The sequence below is a fragment of the Mycteria americana genome, chromosome 2, assembly GCF_035582795.1.
Source record: "Mycteria americana isolate JAX WOST 10 ecotype Jacksonville Zoo and Gardens chromosome 2, USCA_MyAme_1.0, whole genome shotgun sequence".
In the NCBI taxonomy this organism is placed as follows: Eukaryota; Metazoa; Chordata; class Aves; order Ciconiiformes; family Ciconiidae; genus Mycteria; species Mycteria americana.
Window position 1 is genome coordinate 59227360 of NC_134366.1, and position 18940 is coordinate 59246299.

The following is an 18940-nucleotide window of genomic DNA, read 5'->3' on the forward strand; positions in this document are numbered from 1 at the left end:
GGTCCTTGTCCCTTCGCAGAGACGCGACCGAAGACTGCGGGACACCGGTGCGTTCAGCAGGCGGCGGAGGGTGTCGTGTCCTGTCCCGTCCCGTCCCGTCCTGTCCCGCCGCCGTCGGCACGGCTGCACCGGCTGGCTCAGGTGCCGCTTTGCACGGGCTGGCCAAGGAGGAGTCAGGGGCTCTGTGCATAGGCAGATGCTCCGAGCTGGGGTCCTGCCGCTTGCCCGCACCTGCCTTTATCAGGCTGCTCCCGAACGGCCGGAGGCGGAGCTTTCCTGCCGCTCCCGCGGAGGCTGCAGTGCGGAGGCAGCGATGTCCTGAGTGAGCACCTTTCGGGATGGGCAGGGGAGCTCCGTTCCGCCGGGAGGATGACGGCAGGCTGTGGGGTGCGTCCACCGTCCCGGCTCGGCTCTGGGCAGACGGGGAGGTGGAAAGAAGCGGCCTTGAGCTTCTGGCGCTAGGGGCCAAGGCCGGGGCGCTCCCGCGGACATGTCCAAGGTGGAACCCGGGATCTCTGCTTAGATCGGAGCCGGGTAAGCAGGAGATCCACAAGTCTCCGTTTGGGTGCTTTGGACGAGCAGCCTAGCGGGTCAGCCTCCCTCCCTCAGACCCACTGTCCTAGCCGGTTGCCACGGAGGAAATGCACTCTTTTCTGCTTTTCAGCTTCGAATCGCGTTAGGCTCTAGCTCACCGAAGACAGAGCAGATTTCTCAGTCCAGCTTTTTCTTCTGTCCACCAGAGAGCACCTCCTCCCACGGTGCTCGGGGAACTGACACCAGCAGGCAAGGTTTGGCTTTCCACTTAGATCTGCTTGCAGCTGTTTGTTAAGAGGTGCTATATTAAAAATGCTACCTGGCTTCTTTTCTTCTTCTTTTTTTTAATGGTTACAACGTGAAACCTTTTAGAAGGTTCTCACTTTCCCCCTAAAGCCTTCTTTCTTGCTGATAGCATTTGCCTGATATCCTGGACAGTCCACGTTGTGTGTTGTAGGCGGGTGGACCCATGATAATCATCACCTTGCAGTAAACAGGCAGCAAAGCAGCATGTTCCCAGCAAACAGAGCTGAGTGCACCTTTCTGCACACCACAGCAGCAGCAGCTCCTGTCCTCTGTTGTGTGCTCTGAAGCAATCCAGCTGGCCACATGTGCAATCCACTGCTTCTGTGACAAAATATTACCTTTTTGTTTTACTTATATGACACTTGGTTTTATCAAGAGATCAAAAATGAACATGATAAAGCTCTCCTTTAAAATGTTTGGAAAATTAAGAAATTATTTTGATTATTTCAATCACTTAGGAGGAAAGCTAACTAATTTTTCAAAGTCTCAGTGACCTGCACAGACACCCTATAAATCAATTAACTGGCTAATTAAAACAATAATGCCTGGAATGTCATTGTTATGAAGGGTGTCTATCATTATCACATAATAATCTTGTTTAGCTAAGGAACTCAAGGAGCAAAGTTCTCTTGAGTTAATGCACTGAAGATTCAATTATTATTACTTCAAAGCAAGTGCAGGCCTTGCGTTGGACCCTCTCTTCAAACAACGGAACATCTTGGGGTTTTTATTCCCCCTGCTTCCTCATTACTTAAGGGAAAGGAAATTACGTAGGAATTTTTTAAACTAGAAGCCAATCTAAAAATGGAATTGGCAACTGTTCTTAGGAAGCATGACAGACAGCAAAATATTTTCTTTACATTTAGGAAATGTTGTAGACAAAGACCTGAAGAATATTTCAGTGTCTGATAATTGAGATCCTATCTATATTATTTTTAACTTTTTTGGAGTACGACTTGGGCACCCAAATGTCCTTTAGAATTTGCTCCCAAGTTTTTCAAAGGTTCTACAAATGAGTCTGGCCAATCTGAGAGTAACATTTTTGTGCATTGCCATTATAGAGAGAGAACTACAGTTGGAAGTAAGTAGCTGCTGATCATCCGTGTAACCTGTTGCTGAGCCCTGTGGATAGTAGTAGTTCCTAGTTGTTAATGTCAGTTCCATTTGCTGATATTGGGAGAACAATGAACTTTAGCAGAGACAAGCTGTCAGCACTGTTTTTATTATCACAACTTATTCCAAGTACCATGTCACAATTAAACATTTCAACTGCAGCTGATAAAAGGGCACCACAACAGCCACAGTGTCCCATCTTATATATATGATTCTTCGCAAATCTAGTTGCACAAAATGATAATTGGGTTAGAAATAACCCTTACTATTGAAAGTGTTGAAGCTAACCACGTTGTTAGGAGAAATGTGTCATAGATCAAGAATACCTGCAGCTGTGCTAGAAAAATGAGAAAGCCTTCTCCAGTGGATCTTTCTACAGATAAGCAAAGGCTTACACTTCACTTGGAGGAGCTGCAGCCAAGATCATGCCTCTGATTGCCCTTAGGTGATGTTCTACTCATGACGATAGTAACAACAGCAGCCAAGTTACATGACAATTCTGAGTTTGCTGGTGGAGGTATACCAGTAATAGCAAACAAAAAATATTGGAAGTACCATCTTAGCACAGACAAGGTAATGTTGATATGCTCCTCAGCTGAAAGTATAATGCCCAGCAACCTACCTTAAAGGGATGTTGTGAGAATTTTAGAATTTGTAAAGACTTTTTTAAGGCCTTGGTCCAAACTGCTACAAAAGTACACAATTTTGCTCATCACAAAATCTTCTCAAAACAAGGTTTACAATACTGTTGAAATGCCAATAGTGTGGGTTTTTTTAACAGTAACAAGTTAATGGTTCAAGGTGTAGCTGTGACATTTGTCCTATCATCCGACTGCTTATGGAATTTTTTTTTTTTAAGTAGGCTGGATATCAAATGACTGTACATATCAGGGAATTCTTGTGCAATTCATTAATATGCTAGAATGACACAGAGAGGACAGAGGAAGGAACTGGCAATCATGAGTCTCCTGTAGGTATATGAATACACGTGAAACCAAGAGTCTAATGAATATACATGAACTCATGTACAGAACATATAGTTGTACAAGAATATATTTGCATTTATGTATTTATTAATAGATTCCATTTTCTTGAAGCTTCTTTATGTAGTTTCCTATGACCTCATTCTGTATCAGTAAGAAGAAGCATTAGCTTGAGTACTGTGTTTGCAATAAAGACACCATATCACACAACAGTTGATATTTCCTGACTCTCCAAAAAGATCGCACAAGTAAGACTTCTACTTACTCTAAAACAATGGTTCTGTGTCCTGAGTGGTTTTTTTGCTTTGTTTTGGTTTTTTTTTCAACTGAATGAATTCCAAAATTGTTACTTCTGGAAATGTGTAAGTAATTGCTCAGAGAAAAGAATTAGTAGTATCTTATACACCCTTCACATGATCTGTGTCCTGTAAAGATTACTTCTTGGGGATTTTTTTAAAGCTGAGGTAAAAGACAATTTCAGTTAAAAAAAAACCCTATCAGATAAATGGAAATCTTGAAAGTTATATTAGTTTTCTCTAGAAAGCACACACAGTATTTCAGTTGTACTAACTTAGAGGTAGAAGTTACAATTAACTTTCAATATTAGCATTTACAACAAATGTGTTTAAGCCTAGGTGAAATTAAGAAGCACATTCTTGTGGAACCCAGAACTTTCATAAAGGAAAATAAATAAACCTAAGTAGTGAAGAAATGGCAAATGAACTGCAAAAAATGTCCTGATGCAACATAAACCATCATAAATCAGTTATTATCATTCCTGTCTTTCCTCAGGGAAATGCATTGTTTTTATATTAATGTCTGTTAAATGCATAAGCAGGTTAAGGTAAGATTTTGAAAGGCATATAGTTCTAGTGTATATTTTTATGCCGTAATTCCAGCTGTATACATAGTTAAATAGAACAGTAATTGTTGTGAATGGTATTGTACCAATATACTTGTATGATTTGGTGAAAATTAATGTGGTTTATATGAATATGAATGCAGAACCATATGAATTTATAATGAATTTACTTGATTCAACAGCTGACATTTTGCCAACTTCTCTCCAGGTGAAATGAGTGCAGCTGTGCAAGTTCATGCTGCAAGGAGCTGGACAAATATTGCTGGACTGAGTAATGTTGCAGAGCATTATGTTAGAGCATGATGAATATGAACCTCTGAAATCACTTTGAGAAGCAATGTTTTAATTCAGCCCATGCACATTACTACCAGTTTAAGTGAACAAAATGAAGACTAGGGTGAAGATGAATGAATCGGAGAGGCAGGTAAACATGGATTTGGCTGGGAAGTAGGATGGCAGAGGAAATTAGCTGGGTTTTTCCTGACTCATTTCAAGACATGACTGAATTTAAGGACAGTAAGTGGAGGGGATTTTTACCAGATCCCTAATTTTTAGCCTCACATCTTTTTGAAAATGGCAGACATTTCAGGCAGATTTTGAGATTTTTCTGTTTTGTTGTTGTTGCTATTAATGTTTTTAATGAACCCCACATTTATAGTAGATTAGCAGCTAATCTAGTAGGAGTGGGAGGGGAGTAGGAGTGACAAACATTAACTCCACCTATGACCTTAGTTAAGGATGGCCCCCTCCATAATCTTTTGCAGCTATGTAAAGTTATGTACAGTTATGCTGCTGCGAGGAGCAGAGAGTTGGACTCAATGATCCTTTTGGGTCCCTTCCAATTCAAGATATTCTATGATTCTATAAGGGATTATATGTGTGTGAGCTCGCACTGTAATGAGCAGTGAAAAGGGAATAGGACAGAGAAAGAAGTTGTTACATAGCATCAAAAACCTAATACATTTTATCATATTATGTTCAGGAAAAAAAAGTACTTTTATAAAATGCCCTGTGTATTAAAAGTCCTCCTTTAAGTTCCAATTTCAATGAAAATTCTTCTATTGTGTATTAGGACTCTTCTGGGCTTGCTTAGTCAAAGATGGCCACAGAGGTTTTTCATCTGTGACAGCCTGCATCTTGCACTTTCCCTCTTGTACTGTTCCCATTCCCATGTTTTTGGCATCCTACTCCTATTCTTTTTCTGTACTCCTGGTCTCTGCCCTCCTTCCTTTTCATGCATGTCTTCTGCCAATACTCACCAAAAATCTAAAATACTGAGACCTAAGGAACACTCAAAATGCTGTGTATGATGTTTCATCCCAGTACTTAAGCTCCTACATGACTCTCTATCCCTTCAAATTCAGCTTTGTCATTTTTCACCACATAGGCTTCTTCCAGGTAGTCACACCAGCCTGACCAACACAAAAGCGCATACTACACTCAGACACAAGTCACTACTAGTTTCCCTAGTCATAAGGGAGATTGTATTTGCTGATCTCTAAAAATCAATCATCATTTTACTCTATGCTAAAAAGGCTGGGGGAAGATTGTGTCAGAAACCATAACTATGGATTTCAGAGATCAAATGGGTAAAAAAAAAAAGGAAATAAAAGTGCATGTCTCTGAACTGTTTCTATGTACAGGTATTCAGCTTTCTGTAGCTTAACCTGAGAGGGAAAGCAAAACAAACAGCTGAATTGCTTAGAGAAAAAAAAATGACCCTTAAATAACAAAGGTGGCTAAGTAGAATAGTTTCAATTTCTAGCATGGTAATTTTACATTTATTTCTTGGTTTTGTATCGAGGCTCAGATGCCTCTTGATCTTAATTTTTGGCTGGCCTATGAAGAGGGAATTTTTCATTTTTCTGATTCTCCATATACCATGTCTCTCTGAAATCCATGGTTCGTGTCTCCCCTGCCTAGCTTAACATGTACATGTTCACATCAAAAGTCCAGTTGGTTTCACCTAGAGCAGCTACAGAATTCAATATGTCATCCCTAGAGCTCCTCTTTGGGCAGACACATAGGGCTTGTTCAAAAGCATCTGCGATATCTGCAGGTGGAGAGTCTCCCCCCATGCCCCCAAACTGAACAAGAGTGTCTCCTGTTCTCCCTGCCCTTCACAAATTACATGCTGAGGTCTGCACAGCTGGCAGCAGCCACTGTCATGTAGTGATTTACACTTGTTTCTATCGGTAGGCCATGGGATGGAGGCTGATGGTTTAACCAGTACGCAAAAACTCAGCAACACGAGGAAGTTTACTTACGTGTTGCAATCCGAAGCTTTTTCCAGCAGAGGGAGTGACCCTGCAGTCTGCCCAGGCCTGAGGGCACCCATTAACCTGTGGGGACGGGGCTTCCCGGAGCTTCTTGGATCTGATGCTTGTTTAAAGCTGCTCCTACCTTCAGGATGCCTCCTAATGTCAAAACGCCCAATCTAAGCCTCTCCTCTGTCACTACACATAAAGGAGCTTTCCTCTGAAATATTTTTAGAGGGCAGTTGAGATTTTGTGAGAGCAAAATTTTGCTTTTTTTTTTTCTTTTTTCTTTATCTAAATTGTGATAAAGAAAACAGTGAACCTTGGCTGATGTGCAGCAGTAATCATGTAATAATTAACAGTTACTTTGAACTTAAATCAGGTAAACCACAGAGTCAAATAATTAAATTCATTACGATACAAACAAAGTCTGCCCATACAATCTATGGCTTAAGGTATTATGCGATTTCATCAACAAAAGACATAAATAACAGTCAGTACTTCCTTGTTGTTGATGCATAGTTTAAAACTTGCAGATATTTAAGAACGATGCATTAGAGGTGGTGGGGAGTTTTAATGGATAATTCCCGGTTATTAAAATAAAAACTTTTAACCAGAACATATGCATTTTTAGGAATCTTTCCTTAGGAAGTTTTCACATGATCAGAATGGTATTCCTGGTCAAAGCCACAGAGAAAGGAAAAACTTTAGAGCTGATGATAATAGCTGCCTAATTCAGTGCAAAGACATAATCTTGAATCTCATATATTTCAAGTGAATGCCCTGATATTGATCATGACTCAGAGGAAATTAAGATGGTCCTGATTTAATTTTGTGCTGCACCGGAGCAAAAACAATTGTTGAAACTTCAATTTTTGAGAATAAAAATTGAAAACTGGTTTTCAACCAGTTTGTGCTTTTAAAAACATTTAGTATATTAGTACACAAATCTTTGCACTAACGATGCTAGAAGTTACAATCAATTTGAAGAAGTTTGTATGTAGTATTTCAAATGTCAGTTTAAAAGGAATGCAGTACGTGTTTTGTAGTCAATTGGACAGTAGTGGAGTGGAATGGGAAGAGATGGTCATTAGCTGCTGGTATAAAAAGTGACAGAGATACTTTGAAGTAGAAGGGCTCTCTACTTTGAATTGAGGGAATCTGAACTGGATTGCTGCTTATCTCACTGAAGTTCCAAAGGCCACGAGGTGCAGTATATACATGGCATACATTTCCACATTGCCAAAATAGCAGCCATAAACTGACTAAGATGAGTAAATGAATGTGTAAACAGGAAGAGGGATATTTTCTAAATATGCAAAATAATTTGACACTATCATATTTAATAATTAACTACATCAATCTGCTTTGACAAATTTCTGGCATCTGGAAGCCTTGATCAGAGTTACTGTTACTGAATTTTCAAGAATTCTTTTTAGTATCAAATAATAGATTGAAAAAATTAACTTTATCATGATAACTTTAAAGTGAAAACAAGAAAGAAACTGATTGGAACATTACTCTCATGAAGCTGTACAAATAAAATTATTCAGTAGGTCCAGGTTTTGTCAGACTAATGTATTTTAAACTGCTGTTTCCTACGAAGTCACACTTTTGGAAATACAGAAAAATAAGCTGCACAGTTGAAAAGAAGAGTTATTAATTTTATCTGCTACATGAAAATAAGAATCTACACAGTAAACAAGTCATTTCACAGAATCACAGAATCGTATAGGTTGGAAAAGACCTTTAAGATCATTGAGTCCAACCGTAAACCTAACACTACCAAGACCACCACTATACCATGTCCCTAAGCACCTCATCCAAACGTCCTTTAAATACCTCCAGGGATGGCGACTCAACCACTTCCCTGGGCAGCCTGTTCCAATGCTTGATAACCCTTTCAGTGAAGTAAAATTTCCTCATATCCAGTCTAAACCTCCCCTGGTGCAACTTGAGGCCATTTCCTCTTGTCCTATCACTTGTTACGTGGGAGAAGAGACCGACCCCCACCTCTGTAGAGAGGTTGTAGAACCTCCTTTCAGGTAGTTGTAGAGAGCAATAAGGTCTCCCCTCAGCCTCCTTTTCTCCAGGCTAAACAATCCCAGCTCCCTCAGCTGCTCCTCATAAGACTTCTGCTCCAGACCCTTCATCAGCTTCGTTGCCCTTCTCTGGACACACTCCAGCACCTCAATGTCTCTCTTGTAGTGGGGGGCCCAAAACTCAACACAGTATTCGAGGTGCAGCCTCACCAGTGCCAAGTACAGGGGCACGATCACTTCCCTAGTCCTGCTGGCCACGCTATTTTTGATACAAGCCAGGATGCCATTGGCTTTCTTGGCCGCCTGGGCACACTGCTGGCTCATATTCAGGCGGCTGTCAACCAACACGCCCAGGTCCTTCTCTGCCAGGCAGCTTTCCAGCCACTCTTCCCCAAGCCTGTAGCGTTGCATGGGGTTGCTGTGGCCCAAGCGCAGGACCTTGCACTTGGCCTTGTTAAACCTCATACAATTGACCTTGGCCCATCGATCCAGCCTGTCCAGATCCCTCTGTAGAGCCTTCCTACCCTCAAGCAGATCAACACTCCCACACAACTTGGTGTCATCTGCAAACTTACTGAGGGTGCACTCGATCCCTTCGTCCAGATCATTGATAAAGATATTAAACAGAACTGGCCCCAACACAGAGCCCTGGGGAACACCACTTGTGACCGGCTGCCAACTGGAGTAAACTCCATTCACCACCACTCTTCGGGCCCGGCCATCCAGCCAGTTCTTTACCCAGCGAAGAGCACACCCGTCCAAGCCATGAGCAGCCAGTTTCTCCAGGAGAATGCTGTGGGAAACCATGTCAAAGGCTTTACTGAAGTCTAGAGAGACAACATCCACAGCCTTCCCCTCATCTACTAGGCGGGTCACCTTGTCGTAGAAGGAGATCAGATTGGTCAAGCAGGACCTGCCTTTCCTGAACCCATGCTGGCTGGGCTTGATCCCTTGGTTATTCTCTACATGCCGTGTGATAGCACTCAGGATGATCTGCTCCATCAGCTTCCCTGGCACCGAGGTCAGGCTGACAGGCCTGGAGTTCCCCGGGTCCTCCTTCTGGCCCTTCTTGAAGATGGGCGTCACATTCGCTAATCTCCAGTCAGCAGGGACTTCCCCAGTTAGCCAGGACGGCTGGTAAATGATGGAAAGGGGCTTGATGAGCACATCTGCCAGTTCCTTCAGTACTCTCGGGTGGATCTCATCAGGCCCCATAGACTTGTGAGTGTCTAAGTGGTGCAGCAGGTCACTAACCATTTCCCCCTGGATTATGGGGGCTCCATTCTGGTCCCCGTCCCTATCTTCCAACTCCAGGGGCTGGGTACCCAGAGAACAATTGGCCCTGCTATTAAAGACTGAGGCAAAGAAGGCATTAAGTACCTCAGCCTTTTCCTCATCCTTGGTCACTGTGTTCCCTCCCCTGTCTACTAGGGGCTGGAGATTCTCCTTAGCTCTCCTTTTGCTGCTAAGGTATTTGAAGAAGTGTTTTTTGTTGTCTTTTATGGCAGTAGCCAGATTGAGCTCTAGCTCAGCTTTGGCCCTTCTAATTTTCTCCCTGCACAGCCTTGCTACACCTTTGTAGTCCTCCTGAGTTGCCTGCCCCTTCTTCCAGAGGTCATAGACTCTCCTCTTTTTCCTGAGTTCGAGTCAGAGCTCTCTAGTCAGCCAGGCCGGTCTTCTTCCCCGCCGGCTCGTCTTTCGGCACCTGGGGACAGCCTGCTCTTGTGCCTTTAGGACTTCCTCCTTAAAGAATGTCCAGCTTTCCTGGACTCCTTTGCCTGTAAGGGCTGCCTCCCAGGGGACTCTCTTGACCAGTCTCCTAAACAGGCCGAAGTCCGCCCTCCGGAAGTCTGAGGTGGCAGTTTTGCTGACCCCCCTCGCCGCTTCTCCACGTATCAAAAACTCTATCATTTCGTGATCACTCTGCCCAAGACAGCCTCCAACCATCACATGGCTCACAAGTCCTTCTGTTCGTGAACAAGAGCTCCAGCGGGGCACCTTCCCTCGTTGGCTCACTCACCAGCTGTGTCAGGAAGTTATCTGCCACACGCTCTAGGAACCTCCTAGACTGTTTCCTCTCTGCTGTGTTGTATTTCCAGCAGACATCCAGCAGGCATTTGGAAAAACCTTTCTGAATTTTAACTGCTGTAGCCACCTTGGAGGCACTGTTCAATATGATGACACAGGGACGCACCACATCTTTGGGAGCTGCTAGAGAATTTGTGCCTGGGTCTAATGATTCAATCCTATCACTTGCCTCCTGGCTGCACATTCTTACTGTTTTCCTTCTATTTCCTTGTTGGACCTTTTGATAAGCCATTTCTGCTTTCAGTCCAGTGCAGTCCTGAAGCGAGGTGGTGTACTTGTTCTGAAAGGTAACCAGCCTAATCTCAGTTCAGGACATCATCAAACTTTTTGTACTGTACCCTTGTCTTAAAAAGTGAAGAAAAATGCATGGAACTGCAGATAATATTGAAGAGAGATACAGGAAGATGAGACCATGAGGGCTGCCCTGGTCACTAAGTCCAGTCTCCTGGGATTACAGGCATCACATTGTGTATTTCCTGCATAAATTTACCACACATTGTCTTGAAAATATTATCTCAAATACTTTCTGCTGGTTAGGAATATTAATATAATTTCTAGCCTAAATTTCATCAGAAAGTTCACAAACTATTTATTTTTGTGTGAGCATTGTCCTTTACTGTTGTTTCTTCTTCTGATCTTTTTTACCCTATAGAAGTAATCATACTCTCTTTCAGCATTTCTTTTAGCCTAAACTAGGTTAACCTAAGCTAGTCTGCATTTATATGACAGGCTCTCCTTTCCCTAATCACCTGAGCAGCCCTTCTTTGAAAAGAAGCTTGAATTAATCCTTCTTGAACAGAACTCACCAGCACACACAAAACTGAGGTTTTACTAAGCCTTGTAGGCTGGCAACAATACTTCCTCATCACTTCCGAAACATATGGCCTGAAACACACCAGAATGGTATTTGTTTTTAATGGCTACATCCCACAACCAATCACAATGTTTATCCTGAAATCAAGTAATATACTCAAGTCCTACTCTTTTCGACTGGTTTCCAGTGAATGAGCTTACTGATGATTGTTTTGGTGCTATTGCATGGTCTTTCATTTCATAGTGTGGCATTTCATTATGTTAATATTACTCAAGTCCTCAGTGTCATCATGTCCTTTCAATACAATCTTCCTCTGTGTGGATGGTGACTCCAAACTTTGCATCATCAGCAAATCAGTTGTGGATGCCAAAAGCATTGATGAAAATATTAAACAAGATGGACCCTAAAGTATAACCTTGAGGTATTCCTTTTTTGACCTCCTTCCAGCCTGATTCTCTCCCCCCTTTTTCAACAGTAGTTGTTTCCATAGATCATTGCAGTCTACAAACAATAGCTTAGCATCTTGACAAACAGAACACTGAGAATGTGGTATTCCTGCATGAAGTTGTGGCAAACATTTGCATGTCCTAAAATATGAACATCATCTCTGTACCTCTAACTCTGCTGCTTATACCTGACAAACTTCCAGTTATATATGGTCTGAAGGAACATGCAATGCTGTTGCAGTATGGTATACACTAACAAATGAGGCAAAATTTCCCCCATGATTATGAGCTTAAAAAATTTTAAAACTTTATGCTGAATTAAAACAAAATCAGCTTTCATTAGGTTCACATTTTTTGAAAATTGTCAGCTCAATAGATTTAGCTATTTGAGTTTTTAATATATTTAGTTTTCTACACATAGAGCCAGCAACTCTATTTAAAAACAGGCCTTCATAAAACTTGAATTGTTAATCCAAATCAGAGTTTATGACAGTTTGGGAAAACTACACAGTCAGCAAAAGTTGCTACGATCAGGTTGAAGAACTGTGACCAGGCTGAAGAACTGTGATTTCCTACAAAATTTTCAGATATTTGAGAAAATTTGGAGTTGGATTTGAGAATAGGCATCAAGCTTTGTTTTGCTTCTTCAATGAACTGAGCCTGCAGTTTCAAATGATGTGGTGAGCTTACCTAACATCTCATCATTGAGAAGCAGAAAGGAGAACTCATTTGAGAACTCATCTAACATTAATGGACTGGAGCATGTCATTTATGATGAAAAGCTGAGAGAGCTGGAACTGTTTAGCATGGAGAATAGAAGGCTCGAGGGCAATCTCATCCATGTATAAAATACCTGAAGGGAGTATGCAAAGAGGACGGAGCCAGGCTCTTTTCAATGGTGCCCAGTGACAGGACAAGAGGCAGTGGGCACAAACTGAAATACGGGAGGTTCCCTGTGAACATCAAGAAACACTGTTTCACTGTGAGGGTGGCCAAGCACTGTCACAGGTTGCCCAGAAGAGTTGTGGAGTCTCTATCCTTGGAGATTTTCAAAAGCCATCTGGATGTGGTCCTGGGCAACCGGCTGTATGTTGCCCTAGTTAAGCAGGGAAGTTGGACCAGATGATCTCCAAAGGTCCCTTCCAACCTCAACCATTCTGTGACTCCGTGATCCCATCATCAGAATGGGAAGGCCTCACAGCTTGTATCTGTTTCTGCTTCTTCTTCACTACTGCAGCTTACCACTTACCTTGTGCTGGCTTTAACAGTCAGCAGAACCATCCCTGGTGTCATTCTCATAGCCCAGCAAAAAATACCAGAATAGTTTGCTACTGAGTTAGTAAACTGAACCAGTCCACTGAAGGTCTAAAAAGCTCCACAGTTTGGGCAAGGGAAGAAATCAGGGCCATCTGTCCCAAAGCAAGGAGAAGAGGAACAAGTAGACACAAGCTAAAGCATAAAAATCTTTCCCTTTTGGCAATGGTGGCAGTTTAATTGAACTTAAATATAAGCAAATAAACTAGGATGCTTTTACTCCATTGTATTCCCTAATCTTCCATCTTTTCTATCATCTTCTACAAAATAATTTTTTTTAAAAATATTAAAAAAATATAGGTCTCATTTAATTCATTGAAAGCCCAATTTTCTTGAAATGGAGAAGTCTACTATTGATTTTTTCCCAAAAAGTGTTCCTCTCAGGAATATATTTGATAATGAATCATAAACAGTAGGCCTACTATAAATTAAAAAAAAAAAGAAATAAAGCACTAAGATTTTGCCAGGGAAGCTCACAAATTACAAACATATTCTGCAATGTTTTCCTTGCAAGAGTGTTTTTTTATGATGCCACACTTGGGGAATCAACATCACACTTGGGCATCAACAAAACTCTAGTGTTCCCTGTGTCCCTTACTTGATAAATGTCTTCCTTCACCTTTTTCTTTTGTGATCCCTAGAGTTATTAGGTGCTTAGCAAAGCAAGCATCAAGCATTATTGTAGGGATCCAGAGAAATTTACAGACTTACTGATCTTGATATTAATATTAATACAGGGTAGGAAACAGTGCATAATTAAACTTTTCCTTTTTAGTTCTGCTTATTACATATACTTCATTTAACTTTTACTGTGAAAAGAGGAATCACTGAGAAGTACAGCTAATACTTTCCTTATTGAGATTTAGTAAAATAATTTTTACTACTCTTTCTGAAAAAAATTTAAACTATGATCTCAACTTTCCACATGCTTTACTTTTTTCCTCCTCTAAAACAAATTGAAAACTTCTTTAATCTACTTTTACATGTCCATTTTTAATTTCTTTTTTAACTAAATGTCACCTAAGTTTGTTCTATAGACAGAGAGACAGAGAGAATGCTACTTCAACAGTGCAGTATTCTGTATCTGAAAGAAACCACACAAGCTACAAGTTATTACCTCTCTATTTCCTTGTATACCACCTATGACATCCCTTGTATTGGGTCAGGCAATAATGTCTTGTTTTCTCCTAAATCAGTTTGCATCACCTTGCATCATCATGTTCTGTGCTAGCGATATTGCAATAACTACCCTTATCCCACTCCTCCGTGTCAGATCAGGGGTAAAAATAACCATAGCCGTGTTGAAGTAACAAGTACCTTCTAAAGGAAGCAAGTAAACAAGCATACCAGACACCGGCTATATAATCCACTATGAACTTGTGTCTAGTACAGATGTGAATACAAGCTACATACTACAGTTCTCATTCTTCAGTTAAATCAGAGATCTTCTTGAACCTCAAGGATGACATATTTATGATTCAAAGGAAAGAATTTGGCTTTCTGGCTGTACTTGCACAGAGCTCTCAAATTGCTAAGAGAAAGGATAATGTCACAATGTGTATGTTGTGTCACTTTGAGAGAGTCGTTTATATAACCTTAGTGGCATTAAAAAGCAGACATCAAAATGTAAACAATATGAGACAAAAACATATCTGTCTTGTATAGCAAATGATCTAATTGCATTAATTAATTTGGATCTACATACAGCATAAGGGCACTGCATCCTTGAATACTATAGGCTGATCACCAGATTTAAGGATGAATCAATTGCCTGTCATATCATCTCCTTATTTATACTGGTATTTATAATCTTTAGATGAGGTTGAATACTCGATTATCAATGGTGATAGATCTACAAGAAATATTAGTAAACATCTCTTTTTTTTCTCATTTTTCTCTCGAGCAAATGTCTTTTCTTTCTCTCCTGTAATAAATTATGGCAGATTAAATTTTTCTCTCTTTATGTGTAAATAGGTGTATCATAATTTAGATGATGACATTAATATGAGACACTATTCATAAAATCATATTTACTTTTCAGTTATATCAATGGGAGTATGTTTATAATGGTTTGGAGGCTGTGGGAGAGAGGAAGAGGCCCAAAAGTATTTCCATAGAAGTCATTGAAATTCTTTTGCTATTCTCTAGACTATAACCTATGGAGAAAGAAGAAGTCAGTCCCAGTTAGCTACTTCCAAAGGACCTTCAAAACCTGCAGGCTGCTCAAAATTGTAATGGGAAGTTGAAACCAAAATTCAAACAAAACTCCAGCAACAAATACACAGTTTCCTTCCAGGAAAAAATACCAGAGGCATATGTATCCTGTTCTTGAACTCCTTACTAGGCACCAGATATTTACCACTGTCAGAGAACTAGGTGACTGGTTTGAATCAGGGTGACCTTTCTTATATTCTTATGATCATATCACATTTAGCTCTAGCAGTGGTGCTCATCAGTAACATTTAACATGAAACTTCATGACCTAGAAAATAATCTAACAAAGGAAAAAGAAGCTAACCAGTGTTAGTTTCTCATTATAGGGGAGGTTTCTGAAAGGTCAGAAAGTTTCTGAAATAGAATGCAGTAGTGTATGAAAAACACAGGTTAAAAAAAAATCTAAAATCATCAGCAGGGGTTGAGTTTACACAATATTTAGAATAATTAGGCTCTATATAAGCAAGAGACATTTTCATAAAATAAGTAAGCATTTAAGCCTGGAGAGTTCTTAAAAAAAAAAAAAAAGACAGGTTTTAGATTTACAGAACAGAGCATTCAGTGGTTTTATTATTTACTCGAAATAATGTGGCACCCATGAGCATTGACTAACCTCTTTGTTGTTCCCACCTCTAATTTCCAGGATTGTAATTATGGACTGAGTGATTTTTTTTCTGTTCATGAGTTTCGAATTTATTATCCTACAATTTCACAGAATATTTCCTTGTTCCTGTTATGTGATAGGAAGAACAAAAGGTTCTGCCTTATTTCCTGTGTTATTTTACCATGTACAATTACTATATACCCTCTTACTCACTTTCGTCTTAAACCATATAATTCTTTTCACTTATTCTTTATATGCAAGATTTTTTCCCATGCTTCTCAGCTTCCTCAGTGTTGCCTCATTCTGAACTACCACTTCTGTATTTCAGATTTGGATACAGGTTAATTTAACTTTACATTATATACCTCACTGAAGTTAGGACTATATTCACTTCAGCATTTTGTATTCAATGGAAAGACACAGGCTGTCCATAGGGAAACTCAGGACATTCCAAACCAAAAATTAATTACCTTCTGGAGGTCCCTGTTTATGCTTTGTATATCAAAAGTAGTGTTAAGGAGGTCTACTTTTATAATTTAGCCATCTCAGTGATACTCTTGCAATTAAGCAAGAAGAATGTGGACTTAAGTTACAGATAGTGAACAAAATATTCTAAATAAGATTATAATTTCAACTTGTGTCATTTTCCCATTCTTTTCCATATATAATCCCTTTTTCTTTTCTTTTTTTTTTTTTTTTTTTTAATTCTAACATACTTATTACTCCTACGTGTTTGCCAGGGTTGTTTGCTTGGGGTTTTTTGTTTTGGGGTTTTTTTTGAGTTGACAAAAATTATTTACACACAACCTGCCCTGAAGATGATAGAATTTACTTAGAATTTTATGAGTGGTAGTTCAGATCCCTCCCTCCCCAAGTCAAATACTTTGCTTTAATCAACACTGACTTTCATCATTGCTAAGTCGGTTCTTCTGAAGTTCCTCACAGTTTTATGTTTCCCTGACTAGTTTCTGTAACATAGTATCACTTGCATATTTTAAGTGTATTAAGTTGGAAGTTATTACAATTTAACTTTAAATACATTTGAAATTAAAGCATCTTTAACCAGGGAGTGGTATACACATTTACTTCTCTTAAGGAGGGAGATTAAGGCTTGACTTCTACAGATTCAAAAGTTTTCAATCAATTGCTACCAAGAAAACTATATCAGCTGAAAACCTGTTTTCAGAAGCACTATTTGCAAAGGCTAAAAGCTCTTTGCAATCTCACAGTTATATAAAAGTGACTCATATTTTCTTTTGACCTGATGAGAGCATGATCTTATTTTAGATCAAATAAGACATTGCTTTAGTTTGCAAACTAAACTATAATCCGCAGTAAACTCTAATCTTGGCAACGTAACAAATGCAACAACAACAAAGCCACTTCTACATGTTGTTCTTCCTTACAGCTATGAGTAACTTCCCATATATCAAACACAAAGCTTAATATAATCTCAGTCATTCTTTTCCCTCTTGGGGGTCTTTGTAAGTTGTATTGCTTTAGGAAATTGAATACAGTGGCTACCCCACCAAAGATATTACAGAGGAGTGGGGAATAAACACTTAGCAAAAAGGTCTTTTTACTTGTAGGATTTTTTTTTTTTTTGCCTCCTGCATGTTATAATTTAGAAGTCATACTGTTATCTAGCATATTTGAAATGTTTTAGCAGAACCCACAAGATTCCATTCAAAAGAAAAAACTACTACAGACCTTGACTTCACTGTTACGTCTTTTTCCCCAGAAAATTTGCTTTATTGCACTTGATTTTGTATTGAAAATATATGTACATTCCAACATGACCATTAAAATATTTTCTATAGAAAATATGTTTTTAAAGCAGATTGATAGAACGTGACGGAAAAGCAAATAGTTATTCTGCACCTGGGATTCTGGGAAGGCAGACAGCAGTATTTTTACTTGTGGAATTAGGTAATCTTATGCCTGGGATCATAAAGGTATCTAGAAATTGGGGCTTTTTTTTTTTTTTTTTAATTGGCATTGAATACACTCGAGAGATGGCTTTTCTGTGCTTCTATTTTTTTTAGCATAGAATATAGAGCTATACAAGGGAAGATTCTATAAGGACTACAGAACAAATGAAATATTGACATAACAAGAAATTGAAAACTAAGAAAAGGAAAAATAATTATTTTAATCCAACTGTTAAAGAAATGTTTGCTTTTGCTTTCAGTTATTTAATTCCAATAGCTAAAGAAAATTTAAAAAACCACAACAGAACAAGAAAAAGAGCCAACATTTTAAAGTCATACATGAAGGAATGAGTATAAGTTACAGGAATTCTTTGAAATCGCCAAGTGGGCTACATGAAATCAATTGATTTAGCATAGTTAAGGAAATAATCTCAAAAGCTCAGCCAAAATGAGAGTTTTTTAAGGAAAGATAGCTTATTTTATAAATATGACCTAGAGGTTACAGTACAAAAATTATGGTTTTTGGAGAAACAAAATGACATTATTGCCATAGCATGCACATCCCTGAGCAATGTTTTACATTTGTTTATGTGTCTGCACTTTGGCATGTTCATGGCAAATAATTTGCAAATAAGATCTTGAGTATAAGGAACAGACTTATTGGCTCATTTAATTGAATCTGTCACAGACTTACTGGGAGTAACAGAAGACATTTCTCTAATGCAATATAGCATCACAACACCCAGCTACTAGCTTGGAAGTCTCCATTTTATATTACACAGTCGCAACTTTGGTACATGCAAAGCACTGTTTGCAGTGGGCACATTACCTGTCTGATTATTTCATTAGCCACATTCTATATTACTGTCATTAGTATAATTTCAAGCCCAGATCTTTGTAATTCACAACTCTTTTTAAGCGACTATGATCAGGATTTTCCTAAATTCATAACAATTTAGGGATCAGCCTAATCCAAAACTATAAGTGTGAGGTTAGTTCAGAAGCCTAATTTAATCTTGAAGTAGATAACCTCTCTGGCCAGATACTGTGGTATTAAGCTCTTTAGGGCTTAAGGGCTGCCATCATTGTAGAGAGCAGTAATGCCAAACTGCACCTTCATAACATTTATTATGTCCTGTGTTCAAATTCAAAAGTGCTACTTTTTTCTCAGCCTGACTGCTGTTTGTGGCCTGATAAAAGTTACCAAATTCAACTGCAGCAAACACACTTGTGGCTTATATTTTTATTCTCTACTGGCTTCTGAAAAGATGTACTTAGAGCAGTACAAATATTTTTTTTTTATTCAGTGGCAACATCACTAGAATTGGAGAAAAAAAGTATTGGTTTGGGTGAAATCACAATGAAAGATCATACGAAATTTTTAAAAAGGAAAACACAGTAATTTCTGATAAACCTGAAATCCTTTGCTCT